Source organism: Candoia aspera, chromosome 5 (genome assembly GCF_035149785.1).
Source record: "Candoia aspera isolate rCanAsp1 chromosome 5, rCanAsp1.hap2, whole genome shotgun sequence".
Taxonomy (NCBI): Eukaryota; Metazoa; Chordata; class Lepidosauria; order Squamata; family Boidae; genus Candoia; species Candoia aspera.
The window spans coordinates 60,401,419-60,422,986 of NC_086157.1; the positions used below are offsets into that span (position 1 = coordinate 60,401,419).

General features: G+C 40.2%; 1 protein-coding gene across 5 annotated transcripts in view; it reads right to left on the reverse strand.

Annotated features, from left to right (window-relative positions):
* Positions 1-3,305: 3,305 nt before the first annotated feature.
* KCNJ15 (potassium inwardly rectifying channel subfamily J member 15) overlaps positions 3,306-21,568 on the reverse strand; it is a 136,295-nt gene continuing 118,032 nt past the window's right edge. For 4 of the 5 annotated variants that reach the window (XM_063305353.1, XM_063305356.1, XM_063305354.1 and 1 more), the window contains one exon: positions 3,306-3,384. The gene's annotated coding sequence lies outside the window, so the exon portion shown is untranslated. Of the gene's footprint in view, positions 3,398-21,568 lie in introns of all 5 variants that reach the window. The other variant, XM_063305358.1, reaches the window with a different exon arrangement.

Sequence of the window (21,568 nt, forward strand, 5' to 3'; positions counted from 1 at the left end):
GACAAGGACACACATGGCCAGCTCAGCTAAATGTGACACTACACATTTTATTTAAGAATTTTATTTCTGTGCTTTATGATACTTGAGCAAAACTCCACAAATAGGGAACAAAAATATTCTGAAATAATTTTTTGGATGACTAATAATAAAACACATGAAAGGCACTTCGTAAGTGTAAGTGATTTGGTGATCTATTTTTACATTAGATTCCTTACATTATCATTGTTGTTCTGGAAAGGGATATATTCTCTCTCTCAGAAATAATCTGAGGGTGGAGATGAAACAAGTAGTGGGCAGGGGCAGGTGCCAAAATACATAGGGACACTCGTTCTGTTTCTGACACCTCCTTTTTCTTTTGACAGTCTTTTCCATCTTTCCTATGCTACAAAGAAGCAACAAAGAGCTCATTATCAGAGATTTGCACAAGAATACTTGCCTCACTCTGACTTAGAGCTCAATATTAACCAGTTCCCTAGTATAGCCCCAGTTACAAGATCTGAAATGACAGGCCTTATAAAGCAACTTAAGCCTGGCAGAGCCAGGTAATAACTTCAGTTAGAATAGTTGAACCCATGTATTTGCTTCCTTATTCACCTATATCAATTACACTGTGAGAACCAGTTTGATGTAGTGGTTAAGGTGCTGGGCTAGAAACCAGGAGACAGTGAGTTCTAGTCCTGCCTTAGGCATGAAAGCCAGCTTGGTGGCCTTGGGCCAGTCACTCTCTCTCAGCCCAACTCAGTGCAATGTAGACTAGCCTCCTCGTGGTGCACCCTGGGCAATGTGACTTGTTACGGCTAAATAGTCTACACATCTGGCTGCTGGACCTCACAAGGATTTCCCAGCAAGAAAAAAAGCAGCATGAACACTGAACTGCTATGCCATACGATTAAAAAAAAAAAATTATACTGTGCAAATACCAAAGGACTGGGGTCTAGCTATTATAGTGCCTATTTATAAAAAGGTTGGTCATTGAGAATTGCCTACTAATTATTGCCCCATCAGCCTTTTAAGCAGAAAAAGTAACCTGTATGCTAAACATCACAATATATTGGCCAATTGGATCAGTCTGGAGCATATTTTGGCAGACAAGCACCTGGGTTTACTGATGGACATTCTATCCTTGACTATGCTCACATACTGCCATATTTCTCTGAAAAATATCCACTCAAGCCAGAATGCATTACATATGTATTCATTGACTTTAGGTCTGCATTTGATCTTATTACCAGAACAAGGTTGTAAGGGAAACCTTGAGTGCTATGATCCAGTACTCATTGCACTTAAGCAACATGCCTGAGCTCTAGAACCCTACCTGGACCAATCTGCCCTACCCAGGAATATTTTCCTAAGCAGCCAGCCTCTTTCTTTAGGCTAGCAAACTATCCACATCATATAACTGTGCCAAACCTCTGAAAAATGCTAACCTTTAATGTATTCGTTATGGTTGATCTTGAAAATTGCTTTTCAGAATAATAATAATAATAATTCTGAGTGGTTAACAAGCTATATAAACATTTATAAATCAAAATAGAAGTAATAATATTTAATAACAAATAATTCCTTTCCTTTCCCAGGGCAATTGGTGATAATGGTCTGCAGGGTGCAGGTGGTTGGTAGAGAGCTGAGCAGACTTCCAACCTGGAAGTCACCTTTTCCCTTTTTCTTCAGGGATCCTTTCCACATGGCAGTTGGTGGTAATGGCCTATGGGCTAGATAGGGATATATTCAACTGAGCAAGGTTTTATGATGATTGTTGTTTGCCTTCGTTCTCTGACTTTTCTTTCCCTGTTTATTCCCCTCCCCACTATTTCTACATATCCACTATTCCAAGGCCTTCATGGATAATCTAATCTAGACAAAAAAGATTGAATGAATGAATGAATTTTCAGGGAGATGATGATGATATATTAAACTTGTTTTATAGGAGTGAAGATCTTGATTTCTTGAACAACAGTTTTTAAATATTTTTTTGAAGGGGGAGGATTTTAAAAATTACTAGCCAGTAACTAACATCTGACAGGTTAAACAGACTGAGGATAGTACGGTTTCAGATTTTCTTGCTGAAACGGATTATCTGGAACTATTTCAGTCAAGGTTCAGGACTGATTGTGCAATTGAATCAGCTTTGGTTGCCTTGATAGATTAGTTTTTTGGGAGAGAAGAGGGCTGAATAAGTCTTACATTATTAACCATGGCATCCTTTGTCAACCCATCCTGTTTTTTGTGTGCTTGGAAGGACCCATATAGATTAAATACAAAGAAGTAAAAAAAAAAAAGTTAGTATATATTGTAGTGACGCGGTGGCGCTGCAGGTTAAACCGCTGAGCTGTCGATCGGAAGGTCGGCGGTTCGAAACCGCGCAGCGGAGTGAGCTCCCGTTGCTCGTCCCAGCTCCTGCTCACCTAGCAGTTCGAAAACATGCAAATGTGAGTAGATCAATAGGTACCGCTTCGGCGGGAAGGTAACGGCGTTCCGTGAGTCATGCTGGCCACATGACCCGGAAGTGTCCTATGGACAACGCCGGCTCTAAAGGCTTAGAAACGGAGATGAGCACCGCCCCCTAGAGTCGGACACGATTGGACTTTACGTCAAGGGAAACCTTTACCTTTACCTATATATTGTAGTATGGAAGAAGGGCAGAAAGGCTGTCCAGTAGATTGCAGGAACTATGTATAAGAAATAAGAGGCATGAATGGAAAAGAATGCCTCCAGTGTTATAAATCACTAACAAAAGATAGTACTGATGTACTAGAAACTCTGATGAGTTCTGTAGTATCTGTCCTTTCACTTCAGTTGGTAAGAAGTTGCTGTGAGAAAAGGTTCAGGTATTATTATATATGGAATGGAAGTCTGCAGTGGGTATGCTTTAAGCAACCTTCCATTTTTGAATTTTGGACTGCCAAAGGAATTCTTCCAATCAAAATTCACCACCGAATACATATAGTTTATGTGATGTCTGTGTTGATGTGAGTATTGTGCATGACTGGGCCAAAAATTATAATGAACAAGGAAGAACTGATTTGTTGATGAAGAATGAAGTGGACGGTGACCAATAACAGGATTATAGCTAGAATCAGACTTCTAAATTTCAGGTTTGCTGAATCATCATGCCAAAATAAAATAAAATAAAATGACAGTTTTATGAGAGAAAAAAATCTTAAGGCTACATTTGGGAACAGTGAAATAGCCTTCTTAAAATTCTTATGGTGTGTAGTATCTGTAAAAGAGTATAGTTTACCCTGAAAAGGAGCATTTAAATAAGTTGAGGATACACTGTAATATTTTGTTGCAAGTCCTTGTTGTTGTTCAGTCGTTAAGTCGTGTCCGAATCTTTGTGACCCCATGGACCATGGCACTTCAGGCCTTCCTGTCCTCCACTGTCTTCCAGAGTTTACTCACTATAACATTTTGTTGCAAGTCCTACTTCATGCATTTGTTTGTAATCTGTGTCATTTTCATCTCCTTATCCATATTTACTGAACTGCAGAATTTTAATCAGTTTTAGTGTTTGTAATGTCAACTGTTGATATTTTTTTCTGGAAAAAATGAAATTTTCAAAGCTGGCAAACATACCTTGCATCATGATGCATGTCCTCTTGCTTTGCAAAAGTGCTTTTTTAATTAAGTAGTCTAGTACAGCTGACTGAAATAGAAACACATGATGTGCCCTAGGCCAAAAACAGGAAAAAAGAAAAAGTAATAACAGTACGATTGTACAGATCACCATAACACAAGCTACCATTATAATAGAAAAATAACAAGAATTCTAATACAGCTGTCTGCTGAAATATATTAATTTTAATTGAATGGATTTTATGATGTTATCACTGAGAGACACAATATTCAACTGGCACATATTTTCAAACCGCAGTTGTGGAAAGCTCCCTTCAAATCATTTTTCTGTATCATTCTGATGGCATAGGTATTGGTATCCTGCTACTCCATTCTCCTGGGGAATAGCATTTAACAATGTAAAGAATTCTTTGGGGAGATTAATCCAGAAGTGTATTAAATTAATCAGGTTTACTTTGATCTTTAATTTATCTCTCTTGTTTATTTGATATAGTTTGTAATTCTTGGCTGGCACAGTGACATCCCCTATGACCTGTGCTGTCTCAAAAGAAACGTTAAGTTCCAGATATCAGAAACATTCAGCAGCTCTGAACAATTGAGGAACAATTGCTCCATATCATAAAGGGATTGGAGAATGTATAATGTTGCCTTCTGAAGAGTGGGAGATATTCACACATATCCATCACTATTTTAAGGAGATCAGAGAGTCACTTTTTTGAAATAGAAATTCAAGGCTGAAAAACTGTAGCGTCTTCTATAATTTCAGGAAAATTAATGGAATCCAGAGGTAGGGCTAGAATTATTAAGCCCTCTTTTGGATGTGTAATATGTATTTTAAATTGAAATTTATATTGTATTTGAGCATCATTCACTATTTGGGAATCTTAAGTGTGTCCACAAACATTAGAAAAGGATGACTCAGCAGATATTGTATAACTGTAGGAAAACTTTCAGAAGAAATTCATTTTTTAGAAAAGGGGATGAATCCTCTTAGGACTGCTCCCTGATTAAAACCAACAATTATTTTTGGAAGAAATTAATAGTTCATTTTTAATTATGGACTGAATATATTGTGATTTTTTTAAAGTATACATTTTGTTTGAAACACATTGTTTATTAGAAAATGAAATTCACAGAATAAATTATTCATTGAACCAGTTTTCCAAGGCCTATAAGGGACCCAGAGCTAACCCAGAGCATGAATAAATTGGAATCAGGTTGCTTCCAAACAGTTGACCAGTATTGCTGATTAAATCAAGCTAATAAAAATGAAAGTGGGTTAATGGGAAACAAATGAAAGGCAAGTTTCAATGAAAAAAATCTATGTAATGATGCTTATTTGGGCAAAATGTCCTGATAGGATGTTCATCTGATTTATTTGACTCTTGAAGAAAACAGCCAAAGGCAGGCAGGGTCAGTGTTAATAGATGTGAGAAGACAAATTCCTTTTTAAATATTAGTATTAAAATTATTTTACCAAATCATAATCCTACCTACAATTCTATTTGATGCAGTGAATATTGTAATCTTGGAAGAAAGTATAGACAAGTGTGGCCAAAATGTAGACTCTAGAATTTGGAAAGCTTTATCCACTGAGACGGGTTGATATGCCAGTAAATTTATGTCTGTCAATTATGTCTGTAAATAGCCTTTTGTTTATCCCCTCAATCAACAGACCTTGGACTTAAGGAGTGAAGTTCTGTTTCAGAGAAACCTAAAGCAAAGGGAACCATGCCTAAAGTAAACTTAGCCAAAGTAATCCATTTTCCAAGCGTCAAAATAGGATTGGAATCTAGTCATCTGTGCTTATTCCTAAATGTTGCAGTGAGTTTTTCTAGCAACAATATTATTTTTATAATAAACTTTTAGTAATAATGCCAAATCTTCATCAAATGCACAAATTTAAAGAACGTTATTTATAATTTTATATTGTATTACTGTCACTAGACCTGCTATGTTCAAAGCTTAGGAAAGTACAATTTCCCCAAGTTATGTGAATGTGCTGTTCTAAATACAGCTGGAGGACATTCAGGTTTGTGCTGGGTCTGGATGTTTTCTAACGCAATGTTCTGGTTGACAAGGACTGCTTGGCTTTTATAAAGCAGCCATTTCTTTTTGCTAGTATTCAAGGTTTGGGCTGTAGCTGCCAATGGGCCACATTCCGCACAATTGAGTAATTCCAGCAGCCACTGATTTGAAAAAGATCAGTAGAAAGTACATTTCTGCAGCACAGCAGTCTATTAGCTATAGAAAAAGAAGTTCATCCACATCACAGCCCGTGCTCTATCTCTTGAAAGTTCATGAACCACAGAACCCAAGTTCTGGCGATGGATTAAACCATTTAACAAATTATAATATAATTATATGGGCTTAAGACAAATACTACATTCCATCTTTATCCTCCTGGAGAAGTTGGAGAAGAAGGCAAAGTTTGCTTCAGCTAGTGAGGTTGCATTTCTAGTATTTGAAGAAATATGTTTGCTTCATAAAATGCCAACTTTAATTTGCAAAACCACAGCGTTTACTGTCTACAGTATGACAGAGCTGTTGCCTTACCTTGATAATTTATAGTAGAGAATGCAAAGGTTTCAAAATTAAAACAATTAGTTCTAATCAAGGGCTACACTGTTACTTCTCATGAGTAATTTAGGGGTCTTCCACATAGCCATGCTAATATGCTTTTCTCCTGGTCATAAGTTGGGAGGAGAAAAAAGTCTATCAGCATAAATTATGCTGACCCATAATCTCTTTTTCCATGCCTTGGCACTACTCCTTGGCAGTGTACTGGGGGTTAGTCTTAGAGCAGCAATTCGTAGATGCCTAGCTGCCATTTCCCTTTACATCCAGCATAAACTACCAATGGGAACCACCAATCTTTCTTTTGGAACTGTGGCAGGGCAGGGTTGGTGGTTCAAAACTCAATTTTTATTGTTTATGATGTTTTGCTTGTGACAGCAGGAAATCTATAACCTTATGATACATTTGTTAATTTCTGCCATCTAGACTTTATATGGATTATCTCAGGTTGCCTGGGAAACTAACAGTCCTGTCCGAGAAATAGAAGTTTGATATACCTACCTCAGACAACACTTCCTGCCTCCAAGCCTGCCTTACCAATTAGAAGAGCTGGTTTGAAATACAGATTGGAAAAGAGTGTTCTCAGCCTTATTGTGCCTTTGGGTCTTTCTTTCCTTTATCCCCCCTTACACCAGTTTCCTGCACAAATAGTTTTTGGCCAAGCAAAGAGCTTCTTTCTCTCACCTCCAGTCCACATTTATGCACACGTGTGGTTGTACATGTGTGTCTCACACACTTTCTCTGTTTTATGATCTTCCCAGCAGAATGGCTGGATTCCTGTTTGACGGATCTATCAGTCTCCTGGAAGTTTGATATCCTGGTGTAAAGAGAAAAGCCCAAGGGTGTGGTCTGTCTTGCAGTCAAAACCAAAATAGCTATGAGAGCTGAATGCCAGATGGGGACAGGGCATTCCCTCAGCTGACTTGCTGGGTCACTTGGAGCTGAGCAGATGGCAGCCCCTGTCAGAAGCGCCTGGGAATAAGATGGAGGCAACATCACGAGTACATGTCATCTAGAAATGTTTAGTAAAGCACCTTCATTTTATATCATACACAGCAAGCAGGATATGAAAGTTATTCCTTAGGATGAATGCTATTCCATCATAAACAGTAACAATGTAGAAGTATAGCTTTAAAAGAAAAGCTAATAACAAAACAATTTCAAATTGATGTAAATAGATGTATCTAAAGTTGCTTTTTTCACTTATGATGTATCTCTACCAAGTCCAAAAGAAAAGAAAGGAATAAACAGCGTTCTATTTATTTATTTATTTATTTATTTATTTATTTATATTTCAGATTTCCATCACCGCCCATCTCCCTCAAAACGGGGACTCTGGGCGGTTTACAATCAAAGTCAAAACACATAAATTACAATATAAATACTCCGTAAAGTAAAATAAATATACAGTAGAAAATATAAAATCCAGCAGCGTAGATGTTGTTTGATGGGGAGAGATCTATAATAGCCACCCCCAAGATGAACCGGTGCCCCTCCCACCCCAAGCGAGGCGGCAGAACCAGGTTTTTAGGTTCTTCCGGAAGTCCAAGAGTGAATGGGCCTGTCTCAGCTCCAGGGGCAGAATGTTCCAGAGGGCGGGTGCCACTGCAGAGAAGGCCCGCCTCCTGGACCCCACCAGGTGGAATTCCTTTATCGGCAGGGTTCGTAGCATGCCCTCTCTACATGACCGTGTGGGGCAGGTCAATGTTATGTGGTTCCTCAGGTAACCTGGCCCCATGCCATATAGGGCTTTAAAGGTCATAACCAACACCTTGAATTGGACCCGGAAGCAAACTGTTACCCAGTGCAGCTTGTGCAGCAGTGGTGTCACATGTGCCAATCTTGGAGCACCAATAACTGCTTGCGCGGCTGCATTCTGGACCAGTTGAAGCTTCCAGATAGTCTTCAAGGGTAGCCCCATGTAGAGCGCATTGCAATAGTCTATGTGGGAGATGACCAGGGCATGAGTGACTCTTCAGAGGACCTCTTGGTCCAGGAACGGGCGTAACTGGCGCACAACACGAAGTTGTGCAAAGGCCCTTCTGGCCACGGCTGCCACCTGCTCTTCAAGCAGGAGTCATGAGTCCAGGAGGACCCACAGATTACCAACCGGGTCTGAATGGGGCAGTGTAACCCCATGCAGAACTAAAGATGATAACTTCCCAGATACAGAGGAACCAACAACTCACAGCCACTCCGTCTTACCAGGGTTCAGTTGAAACCTGTTGTTCCCCATCCAGACCCTCACAGCCCCCAGGCACTTGGAGAGGGCAGCTACCGCATCACTTACCTCACCCGGGATGGAGATATATAACTGAGTATCATCGGCATATTGATGATACCTCATCCCATGGTAATGGATGATCTCACCCAGCAGTTTCATGTAGATGTTGGAGAGAGAACAGAACCCTGCGGCACCCAGCAATGGAGGTGTCGAGAGGCAGATCTCTCCTCTCCTATCACCACTGATTGGGACCGGCCCTGGAGGAAGGAGGTGAACCAGTGCAAAGCTATGCCAGAATCCTTTGGAGCTGCAGTGCAACCACTTTCTCAACCAAAAAGGGAAGGTGGGAGACAGAGCAAAAGTTTATTTGTTTATTTATTTCTCAAATTTAGCCACCGCCCATCTCCCCCAGAAGAGGGACTCTGGGCGGTTTACAATAAAATCCCACATAAAACGTAAACATTAAAATCACATAAAACAATTATGATAAAACACAATAAATAAATAAAATCCAAGAGAGATGTAAAATCCAGGCTGGTGGGAGGGACTCTAGGGTGTGAGCCATCCCCAAGAATGGTTATTCACTTTCCCGCCCCAAGCGAGACGGCAAAACCAGGTCTCCAGGGCCTTCCGGAAGGTCAGGAGTGAAGGGGCCTGCCTCACTTCCGGGGGCAAGATATTCCAGAGAGCAGGGGCCACCACAGAGAAGGCCCTCTTCCTGGACACTGCCAGATGAAATTCTCTTATGGACGGGGTCCGTAACATGCCCTCTCTGGATGATCGGGTGGGGTGGGCCGATGTAATGGGGATGAGACGGTCCCTCGGGTAACCGGGCCCCATGCCATATAGGGCTTTAAAGGTCATAACCAACACCTTGAATTGGACCTGGAAGCAAACTGGCACCCAGTGCAGCTCGAGCAGCAACGGTGTTATATGTGCCCACGTAGGTGCACCAAAAATAGCCCGCGCAGCTGCATTTTGGACCAGCTGAAGCTTCCGGATACTCTTCAGGGGTAGCCCCATGTAGAGCGCATTGCAGTAGTCTATATGGGAGATAACCAGGGCATGAGTGACTGTTCGGAGGGCTTCACGATCCAGGAACAGGCATAACTGGCACACAACCCGAAGTTGCGCAAAGGCCCTCCTGGCCACGACTGCCACCTGCTCTTTGAGCAGGAGTCGTGAGTCCAGGAGAACCCCCAAATTACGCACTGAGTCTGTCTGGGGCAGTGCCACCCCATGCAGAACTAAAGATGGCAGTTTCCCGGAAGATGAAGCTCCATCAACCCACAGCCACTCCATCTTACCAGGGTTCAGTTGAAGCCTGTTGTTCCCCATCCAGACCCCCACAGCCCCCCAGGCACCGAGAAAGGGCAGTCACTGCATCACTTACCTCACCTGGGATAGAGATGTATAATTGGGTATCATCAGCATACTGATGATACCTCAACCCGTGGTGACAGATGATCTCACCCAGTGGTTTCATGTAGATGTTAAACAAGAGAGGAGAGAGAACCGAACCCTGCGGCACCCCACAATGGAGGGGTCGAGGGCAGATCTCTCCTCTCCTATCACCATCGACTGGGACCGGCCCTGGAGGAAGGACATGAACCAGCGCAGAACTACGCCGTCCACCCCCAACTCCCTGAGCCATCCCAAAAGGATACCATGGTCGATGGTATCGAAAGCCGCTGAGAGGTCAAGGAGAACAAGGATGGATGCACTGCCTCCATCCTGCTCCCGCCAGAGATCATCCATAAGTGCGACCAATGCAGTTTCTGTCCCATATCCTGGCCTGAAACCTGACTGAAAGGGGTCCAGATAATCCATTTCCTCCAGGATCCTCTGGAGTTGTAACACCACCACCTTCTCAACCACCTTCCCTAAAAAGGGGAGGTGGGAGACTGGATGAAAATTGTCCAGCACAGTTGGGTCCAGAGATGGCTTCTTGAGGAGGGGTGCACCAGTGCCTCCTTAAAGGCGACCAGGAACACCCCCTCACTCAAGGATGTATTTATCATCACTTGGACCCAACCACACGTCACCTCCCGAGCTGCCTTCACCAGCCAGGAGGGGCATGGATCTAAATAACAGGTGGTGGCATTCACAATCCAGAGGATCCTGTCCACTTCCTTGGGTCCAACCAGATCAAACTGCTCCCAGATAACAAGGCTAAAACGTTCCCTCAGTATCTCCACAGACCCTGCTTCACGCATGGAGTCCAACTTAGACCAGATCTGAGTGATTTTATCCTGCAGATGCTCAGAAGACTCTTCCGCACGGCCCTGTAGGTGGGTCACTGGGCCCACCTTCCCCAAAAGGTGTGTGATCTTAAACAGGGCCATCGGATGGCAATCCGCAGATGCAATAAGAGCGGAGAAATACTGCCGTTTCACTGCTCTTACCGCCACAAGGTAGGCCTTAATAGTGGCCCAAGTCATCATGTCTGCCTCCTGAAGAATCTGTAAGAACAGACCACAGAACAACGGACCGGTTTAAGATTGGGAAAGGAGTATGGCAGGGCTGTATACTCTCACCCTACCTATTCAACTTGTATGCAGAATGTATCATGTGACATGCTGGGCTTGAGGAATCCAAGGCTGGAGTTAAAATCGCTGGAAGAAACATTAACAATCTCAGATATGCAAATGATACCACTTTGATGGCTGAAAGTGAAGAGGAACTGAGGAGCCTTATGATGAAGGTGAAAGAAAGTGCAAAAGCTGGCTTGCAGCTAAACCTCAAAAAAACCAGGATTATGGCAACCAGCTTGATTGATAACTGGCAAATAGAGGGAGAAAACGTAGAAGCAGTGAAAGACTTTGTATTTCTAGGTGCAAAGATTACTGCAGATCCTGACTGCAGTCAGGAAATCAGAAGACGCTTAATGCTTGGGAGAAGAGCAATGACAAATCTCTATAAAATAGTTAAGAGCAGAGACATCACACTGACAACAAAGGTCCACATAGTTAAAGCAATGGTGTTCCCTGTAATAACATATGGCTGAGAGAGCTGGACCATAAGGAAGGCTAAGAGAAGGAAGATAGATGCTTTTGAACTGTGGTGTTGGAGGAAAATTCTGAGTGTGCCTTGGACTGCAAGAAGGTCAAACCAGTCCATCCTCCAGGAAATAAAGCCAGACTGCTCACTTGAGGGAATGATATTAAAGGCAAAACTGAAATACTTTGGCCACATAATGAGAAGACAGGACACCCTGGAGAAGATGCTGATGCTAGGGAGAGTGGAGGGCAAAAGGAAGAGGGGCCAACCAAGGGCAAGGTGGATGGATGATATTCTAGAGGTGATGGACTCATCCCTGGGGGACTGGGGGTGTTGACGACCGACAGGAAGCTCTGGCGTGGGCTGGTCCATGAAGTCACGAAGAGTCGGAAGCGACTAAATGAATAAACAACAACAGCTTGTGTTTGGTCGGATTCAGTCTTTGTCTTCCTACTAAATTGCCTAGTATAGTAGGGTCCAGGGATGGCTTCTTGAGGAGGGGGTGTACCAGCCTCTCCTTGAAGACAGCTGGAAACTCCCCCTCTCTCAAGGATGTATTAAGCATCACCTGGACCCAACCACAAGTCACCTCTTGGGCCGATTTTACCAGCCAGGGGGGTCAAGATGGCATGTGGTTGCATTTGCAGTCCTGAAGATCCTGTCCACTTTCTCAGGCCCAACAGGATCAAACCGTTCCCAGATAACAGGGTAAGTATGTCCCTCGGCATCTCCCCAGACTGTGCCTCACACTTAGAGTCCAACTTAGAATGAATCTGAGTGATTGTATCCTGCAAATGCTCAGAAAAATCCTCCACATGGCCCTGTAAATGGATCACCAAATCCCCCTTACCCAAGAGGGATTGGGTAATCCTAAACAGGGTCGCCAGACGGCATTCTGCGGATGCAATGATAATGGAAAAATATTGGTGTTTCGACGCTCTTACTGCCACAAGGTAGGCCTTAATGGCGGCTCTAGCTTGTGTTCTGTCAGATTCGCTCCTTGTCTTTCTCCAGAGGCACTCTAGACATCTCTTAATCCTCTTCAGAACCTGCAACTCCTCTGAGTAGATCCTCAGGTATAGCCCCTAGCTCCCTCTGAAACCCTACTGGGTCCATCAGTTGCGGGGGCAGACCAATCTAATGGGTCCAGCCTCCCTGCGGAGTGGGGCAACACCAGGGAATCTCAAGGCCACCTGGGCGTGATCTGACCATGACAATGGAGACAGATCCAACTCTCTCCTCAGATCACATTGCCACTGCTCTGACAAGAAAACCAAGTCTGAGGTGAGGCCACTGTCTCGAGTCAGGTCCTGAATAATCTGGGACGGGCCCATGGCCGCCATGGTGGCCATGAACTCCTGAGCCGTCTCTGAGGCATGCCCCAGGGATGGCAGGTTGAAATACCCCAGAACCATAAGCCTGGGGTACTCCACCGCCAGCCCCGAGACGGCCTCCAGCAGCTCAGGCAGGGAGGTTGCCACGCAGCAACCTTGAACTTGAAAAGGAACATTAGAATGCTAAATAAGGAGTAGATGACAATCTATAGGGATTGTGTAGTTGTGCTTATCATAAACAATATCACTACAGTAAGGTTGATCAGGGCTGCAATAGGTTAAACATCCAACACAAATGATGCACTCCTATTAGTGACAATGAAAAGTGAGATTTGTCTGAAATTTGGCATCAGTGTTTCCCACAGGTGCTATTCTCACTGAATATAAATTGCAAAATTGCAGTCACTTTAACAATCCATAGATTTTAAAGGGGCATAGTTTAAATACTCTCCAAGTATATATGAAATTTGGCATGTTTCATCCCTTCATTTTTGGAAGTTGAAGCATTCTGAGTGTGTGCGTGTGTGTGCATGTTTGCTGGTGTTCCTGAAAGCAGGAATTTAACCTGAGTAAGGACTAGTGAAGCAAGTTTATAATTATAACAGAAAGGAGATCTATTTACAGGGAATACGTTATTCCAGATCAAGTCTGTAATTCAGATTGCGTTGTCTCTACATCCTCATTTTACATTTTATAGAAGATGCTAATATATCAAACCACTGAGAAGTGTAGTAGATCAAAAACATAGAGGAAGATAAGCCAAACACATTTATAAATTTGATTTTGAAAGAATGAGGAGAAGCTTTTTGTATATAACAGACCATCTCTTTCTAATTTTAGTCATAGACCCAACAGGTTAGAACTGTGTATTCTGTTGTGTAGAAAGAGGCTGTATTCATAGCTCTTCATCTTCAAAATTGTGAATGGCAACCAACTACTGTTCTTTTTTTGTTGGATGAAGCCATTCTGTGCAAAAATTTGGATGCTTCCTGAATGTGGAATCCACAGTTTCACAATAGAGGTAGATCTGAATTTGTATCATATGAGATATAGATACACAACATATGTAACAAAGGAAAAAGTCTTGGTGGCCAAAGGGTGACAGCTTTGAATGATTAAGAACAATCTGGATAAGTCAGTCTTCTTGAATCTTCGCTAAGATTCAAATTCAAATATTTCACATCTGTTTCATGTTTTCAGACACTGTGAATGTATACCAGTCCACTATTAGACATCTGCCTGCTCTTATAAGGAATTTAATTTGTGCCTAAATAAATGACTTCAAATTTATAGATGAAATTTCAATCCCCTGCATACTTGAAGTAAAATTTATTCAATACATTGGTGAACCACTCAGATAAGGAAACAGAAAAGATAATTAAAAATAACTGAATATTAATTCTTGACTGGAAATAGAATATCATGTCCCTTGTATCCCATGTTTCTGTAAAGCTTGAGCCTGTGAAATTATAGCAATTGTCAGAATAGCATGTGAAGTATTTCATTGCATTCCGGTCAATAGAACCTTAACACATTTTTATGGGCACTGTAGATTTCTTTCTGTCTTTTAAATAAAGGATAATTTTGTTATTGACTTTATTTGCACCTTTTGCTTGGTGCAATGTCCATTGGTAATGATATAATCTATGTTCCTTTAATGTATTCAGGAACCCATTTCTACATTTTCAGTTTTTAAGGCAGGCTTCTTCTCTAACAGGAGGACAGCTTCTCAGGTGATATATCTAAATTACAGTTCAGAATATTGCACCTGACTCTTAAGAATTATAAAGGAGTTAATCCAGTATGATGCGGAATACACTATCAGATTAGATTTAGGGCTAAGAATGGAGTCAATTGCTCCTGTAAGCTAAAGAAAAATAATACTCAATGCCTGATCAAATAGCTTAATTTTCTCAATAAACCCTTTCTTAAGAAGAACAGTGAGCACCATCTAGTGACTAAAATAATATTCACTTTTACATTTGCAGTGTATCCTGCCACAAGATAATTTATCCACCATATGGTAAATAAATTTTGCTATTAATGCTTACTTGTAAGTAAACATAAATATAACTATTTCTAATCAAACACATTTAAATTAAGCACCATTTTTTCAGATTTTGAAAGTGAAGGTAGTTGTGAAAAGTACTAACCTGTCCAATTCTGCACTGCTTTTTAAGGGCAGCCAAGGTCAACTATGGACTGACATCTTTAGAAAAATGTAATATTGATTATCTGAACTCAACCCAAATCAAAGGAAAAAAAATATGAAAGCTGATTAATTTCCACTCAAATTTGGGGCATTAAAGTGACTTTATCTGACATCATTTAGTTTTGTTGAGATGCAGATAAGGATTTTTCCAAACAATCCAAAATCAGTTCTGTTGGTTTTGAGTTAATTTATCACAAACTTTTTGATACAAAGCAAGAAGGTGATGATTAAAACCTCACTAGCAGACCTTTTCCTCCAAGGCTTCCTCGTATAAGATAATTATGATAGTCTGACCAATTAGGTTGAATCTTCTGACATGCCCTAGTCTGCCTGTGTATGGAGTCTTTAGCCCTTATTCCAAGAACTTCTCTTTTCAGTCCAGCTCTAAGAAAATAGAAGTGAAAGTTCTTGTTATCCTCCTGGCAAAGCCAGCAATACACAATTTACAGTGCATGCAAGTCCTGTAACTTAAGGGTAGCTGTACCACTATGTAGTCCTGCACATAGAAATGTCTTTAATGAGAGAGACCCTTTTTAAGCCAAATCCCTAAATAAAAAGATGCTTACTGAGAAAACAGGAATTCAAGGAAAAACAAGAGAAAACAACATCACAAACAATTCCAAATAAAAAGCAATTCAGTCAGCCTAGCTTAAAAAAAAAGTTACTTATCACCTTTTTGAATAAGACCTTGAATTTTAGCACCTGTTCAGGATCATTGCAGAAGAGGATAGTTTAAGAGAGGTATCTGGCCTTCCTCTCTGAAGGTTGTTAAGCAGGTGCTGCTTGATGCTCATGCTACTGTTCTTCCTTCTTAGTTTTATAATTTTATGTATTGGGTAGAGGATAAGCAAAAGCCATAGTTGGCTGATGGTTGTTTTGCCCACTCAGGCAAAATTTTCCCATCTATGACATCATGGATTTAGCTAATAAATCAGAAAGTTATCTATTGTTAAATAATTTGTTTGAGATACAAGAAAATCTGTTGCGTGATATGTAACTATTCTACTGCTGATAAGAGCATTTATAGCCAAAGAATTTCACATAATTTCATATTTCTTTTTAATCATTTCTGTGTAGACTTCCAATTGTAACAGTTTAATATGTTGTAATTAGGTATGTATGCTAATACATACATATCATATCATATCATATCATATTACTTAATATGAAGATAAGGAAATAATGCTTTGATATTATGAGGTCTATTTCAAGTATAAATAGTTAATTTGTTTTAGTGATTCAATTGCAGGTATTGAACATACTATACATATAGCTGGTCAACTCTTCACTTTTTGTTCTACAATTTTACCTGTGAAAAGTATTTTCTTAATGGTTAATGTAATCTATTGATGCAAATAAAGATTTGGGGCATATACTGTAAAACATAATAAGCCTTACCACTAGAAGATTATTTTACCTGCCTTTCTAGTGGAACATGTCATAGCCAGTCATGTGATAATGTGCCTGTTTGATCCTTGCCTTACAGTATATGACTTTTTTTCTACTCTGAAAGCAGATTTTGGTTCGGATATGGCCATATTTTTGTGTCTGATCTTGTGTTTGCATAAGAAAACATGGACGTAGGGCAAAAAGGAGATAGTAGAGATTATATTAAAAGCTTCAACTACATTTTGCTGCGATGCCTATCCTCTTCCCTTTTTTGGACTCTCAGGTAAGAAATTGGATGCAGTTTGGAAGGAAATTAAATGCAAATGAGTATGGGAGTAACAGTTCAGCAAAATTAGTGTATTTGATGACAGGAAAGTGCTGGCTCAGATGCTGATTGCCAATATGCAGCAAACCTTGAAATAAGTAAGTAGCAGGGACTGTTTTATACTAGAAACCAGGAAATTAATTGACACCTGAAATGACTATTCAAGAGTAATCTAAAACATGTTTGATAAAGGATGCCACTCCCTACTGTTAGATGTTCATTTATTTAAGATTTGTTTATTCCAGGAAGTTCTGCATGAGTGTTGGAGAAAATTTGATAAGGATATAATTGTTAACAAAACTAAGACACAATATATATTTAGCTTCAGAGAGATATATAAAGGGACTGGTGGAGTGTTCTGTCTATATGTTTGAATTCTGAAATAATCTTTTCAGAGCTGGTGAAAAACTAAATAGATAGACTAAATAAATATAACAATGGAAGTTTTTAAAATTTAAACACATTATTTGATGGATATAAAGTTAATACTTTACAATTTAAAAAAATCAGAAGCACTCTCAATACTTTTCTAAGGCACAATTTAAAGGAAAAGGAAGGAAGGAATGAAGGAAGGAAGGAAGGAAGGAAATTTCCTGGCACCTAAATGGTTCCATGGAAGTTTCTGCAGAAATATGCCTTTTAGTGTAGCAATCAGTCTTTATTTACTTAAAATCAGTTCTAAACAGAATGTTGAAGGCATAAATCACATCTGAACATTTCAGTTTTAAAAATACTTTAGTTTTTTAAATCTTACTGTTGTAATCTATAACATTTATACTATTTCTAATTAAAAATAAATGCACATTTACAAACTGGATTAGAAAAAGCAAAAAAAAAAAACCAAGGAAGATTATAATTGGGATACTGTACCTATGAGTCCATCACTCTGCTCCCAAATGGAAGATAGTTTGGGATTGTACCTAGTTATTCACATTTAGTGATGACTTTACAAAATTATCCTCTTTTAAGATAGTAATTAAACCACAACTGCCTTTCTGCATCAGTAGCAGGATCAGTGAAAGAAAACTAAAAATAGTTGAATCAACTGTCTAATATAGTTTCTATGTAACTGTTGTCATAGCTAAATTGGAAAATAATAACTTGTCTTTTAATTAGTTGCTGTCCATTTGGTTTTAGCTCAGTTTATCTGAATTATAGCTGATGACCAAAAGGGGAAAAAAAGAAATGATGTTTGCAGTTAACCAAACACTATAGACTGAAAAATACATGAAAAGGTAGACAAAGGTAGGTGAATTTGTTTAAAAAGGCGACTGCATTACAATATTAAATATCAAACAGTAATAGAATTTGGCGACCTTTATGGATATTACAGGTGACCTGGTGGCTAAGAAGGGAATATTTGAGGTACCAGAAATTGACTTAAGAGGAACATATACACTTAGTAGTAGAAAGAGGAGTGGAGAAAAGTGTGTGATAACAATTCTGTTGTCCCAGCAGGGATTGCAGTAGTCACTGTTGCATTAGAATTTGGTTAAATCTTCCTTCTACAGTTAATGTGGCAGAACGTTGAATCACAACTTGAACATAGGTACTGGCTAAATAATTGCAATAGGAGAAATATTTTCCCAATAGATTTAACCCATACAAAGAGGGGAGAGTATTTAGACCATTCAGGATGTCCTTGTTAATTGTGCATTGTGTCTGATCTATCACTGTTCTCTGAAAGCAATGGAGATTAAATATGTCTGTAGGTTGAGTCATGGCAACTGGATTTCTTTCTTTTGGTTGAAACATTTTGCTGCTTGTCCAAGCAGCTTCTTCAGTCTGGGCAAAGGTTGGTAAGGGGACCCCATATATGTCTTCCAGGATGGCTGCATTGTCCCTACACCTGAATGGCTTGTTAATTGTGCCATGGAGGTATGGATTGTCTTTGGGATGTCTTACTCCTAAATCCCTTGTTCATCCCCAAGTGGATCGCTAAGAGTGGCCTTCCTGGTAAACTTGTGAAGTGATCTTAATCTTCCTGGGGACTAATGAAAGAGCAGCATGAAAAATGGGGGACAAGTTGTGTCTGAGGCCTCCGCCTCTATTGAGGGAAAGATTTTCCACTTTGACATGAATGGATTCCTTAACCCCTCTCTCAAACCACCTATCTTCTCTGTCCAAAATGTTACCATTATTGTCCTCAAATGAGTGTCCTTTTTCTTTTAGATGAAGGTAAACTGCTGATTCTGGTCCTGTGGTGTTGCTCCTCCTGTGTTGGGCCATCCTCTTGTGTAAAGGCTGTTTGGTTTCTCCAATGTAGAGCTCAGAACACTCCTCACTGCACTGGATTGCATATACTATGTTGCTCCTGTTATGTTTCGGTGTTGGATCTTTAGGTCATACAAGCCTCTGTCTCAGTGTGTTAGTGGTTTGAAAAATACAGGTATGTGGTGTTTTCCAAATATCCATTTTATTCTTTCCAACACGCCAGCCATGTAAGGAATGACCAGATTCTTCCGTTGACTCTGGGTCTCAGCCCTGTCTGCCTTTGTTTCGGGTCTAGGGCTAGCCTTAGATTTAATGAAGGCCCAATTTGGACACCCACAGGCCCTCAGGGCTGTCCTCAGGTGCTGGTTTTCTTTCTTTTTGGCATCCATGGAGGTGGGGATGGTTTCTGCCCTGTGAAGTAATATCCTGATGACTCCTAGTTTGTGCTGCAGTGGATGGTGGGAATCCACTGCAAAAACAGATATTTGGAAAACACCACATACCTGTATTTTTCAAACCCACTAACACACTGAGACATTCTAGTAGATGATGTTGGGGGATTGCCCTTGTACAAGTTTCTGCAACATTCCATCTTGTTCTCCAATTCATGTTTTTTTTTTTTACTTTTAGTAGGTGAGATCTCAGATAACACTAATCCTATCCTATTTCCGCACCATCTAATCCAGGAGAGTGAAAGTACAGAAGTCATTTGAATCGACTTCACAGTTTAGGGATATTCTGCAACCATCCTTGCTTATGAATATACAGATAATAATGCTACCTGATAGACTGCCATTTCATGGAGAAGCTATCCTTGACCATAGCCTATCCTACTCTTGATTAGCAGTGCATTCTTTGTGGAGCTGAAGAGAGTCTGAACCCTTAATTTGTTCAGAATATGGAAGTCAATGTTGCTTGGATGGAATATATAATATGAAAGATCTGTGATTATCTGTTTGTTTTCAGCTCGATGCAAAGTCCTAGAAGTCCTAAAGAGTTTGAGGCAAGAGTCCTTCATGAATCAAATTCTTCCATATGGGAACTTTGCTCGCTTTATGGTCCCTTCTTACAGTCCCATCTCTGACAAATATTCATCTGGAAGGAACAAGAGAAAGGTAATTTTTATAGTTATTCTCAGATTATGAAATAATCTTTTGAAAAATATGTGTTTGGTCCTTTTTTCACCTGTTTTAAGGCACTTCTCTTTCATTTTTTAGTTAAGGTTTTGTTGTTATTAAATGCCTATTTCTTCCTTTAATTAGTTTTTTTAAATTTATATTTTGTTGCAAGCCACCTTATTTCTACATTTGAGAAAAAAGAATGAACATTGTATTGTACAAAGGTAAAATAGATAAATCTTTCTGTCTTCATCTGTTAACTCATATCCAACTTTCAGAGAATTATAGATTAGTTCTGTTATTTACAATGTTTTACAAGTTTGCTTAATGTTTCTAGGTTTAAACCAGTCTCTTGCACTGGTGAGTTCTTTGCCAACCGGATTTTGTAGCACCTCCAATCATTCCTAGCAAAACTGATTTTTCTAAGAAGTGTGAGCACATGATGTGACTAAAATAAGACAGCCTTAAGTTGGTAATCTTAGCTTCAAGTAGATATTTTTGGCTTGATGACGTCTAAAATCTCCTTGTTCATTATACTGGGTGTAAGTTTTCACAGCCAGTATCTTTTGGGCTTCAGGGTTTAGTAACCATGGTCTAGACAACAGATTTCCAGATCTTTCACCGGCAACTGTGGCTGGCATCTTCAGAGGCAACATGGTCTGTTATTCAGACCACAAGCAACTGAGCAAGGACTGACTGGGCTCCTGTGTTTATAGCCAGGTGTCCTGACTTCTCATTGGTCTTTAGCCGAGCTGGTTTCAGATTGATACAGGAAGGCTGGTCTCTGATTCGTTCTTTGTGCCCGATCCTGATTGATTGTTTTGATGGTGTTGGATCCTGATTGGTACATTGTTCATGCTGGATTCTGATTGGTCATTTTTGGAGTGCTCATTCCTGATTGGTTGTTTCTTTGTGCTGGGTTCTGGTTGGTTCGTCTGAGCAGCTGAGTACTGATTGGGTCCTTGTCCAGGCAAGTTTATGATTTGCCCTCTTTTGGGATATGATTCCTGGTTGGTCCTGCTTTTGGGCAGGATCTTGGTGTGGTGCAGGGCAGGTAACCAGGCTTTGTTAACCTTCAGATTTTTTTTCTTTCTTGCACTGTGCCATAATGATCATAAAATTCAGTTCAAGCACACACTAATTCTGTCAACAACATCAAACTACTACATACACTGCACCAAGAGGCTATTGAAATCCACAAACATCCCAACAGCTTCAACAAGAAAGAAGAAAGTCTGAAAGCCACACCAAGATCCTGCTCAGAAGCAAGACCAACCAAGAATCAGTTCCCACTAGATGGCAACATTGAAGGGAAGGGACCTGGAGCATGCCCACTTTATCTTGATATTACTATTTCCAGCTGTTGTCATGTATGTATGTATGTATGTATGTATGTATGTATGTATGTATGTCAGAGACCAACAAAATGACCTTAGTCCTCTTGGAGTTTAAAAGAAGTCCAGGTTTTTCACTCTCTGCCTTTTAGGATAAGTTGCTTTATATCCTCTTTATTTTCTGCCAATAGAGTGGTGTTGTCTGCATATCTTAGATTATTAATGCTTCTGCTGCCAATCTTTATTCCAATTTCTGTTTCATCTA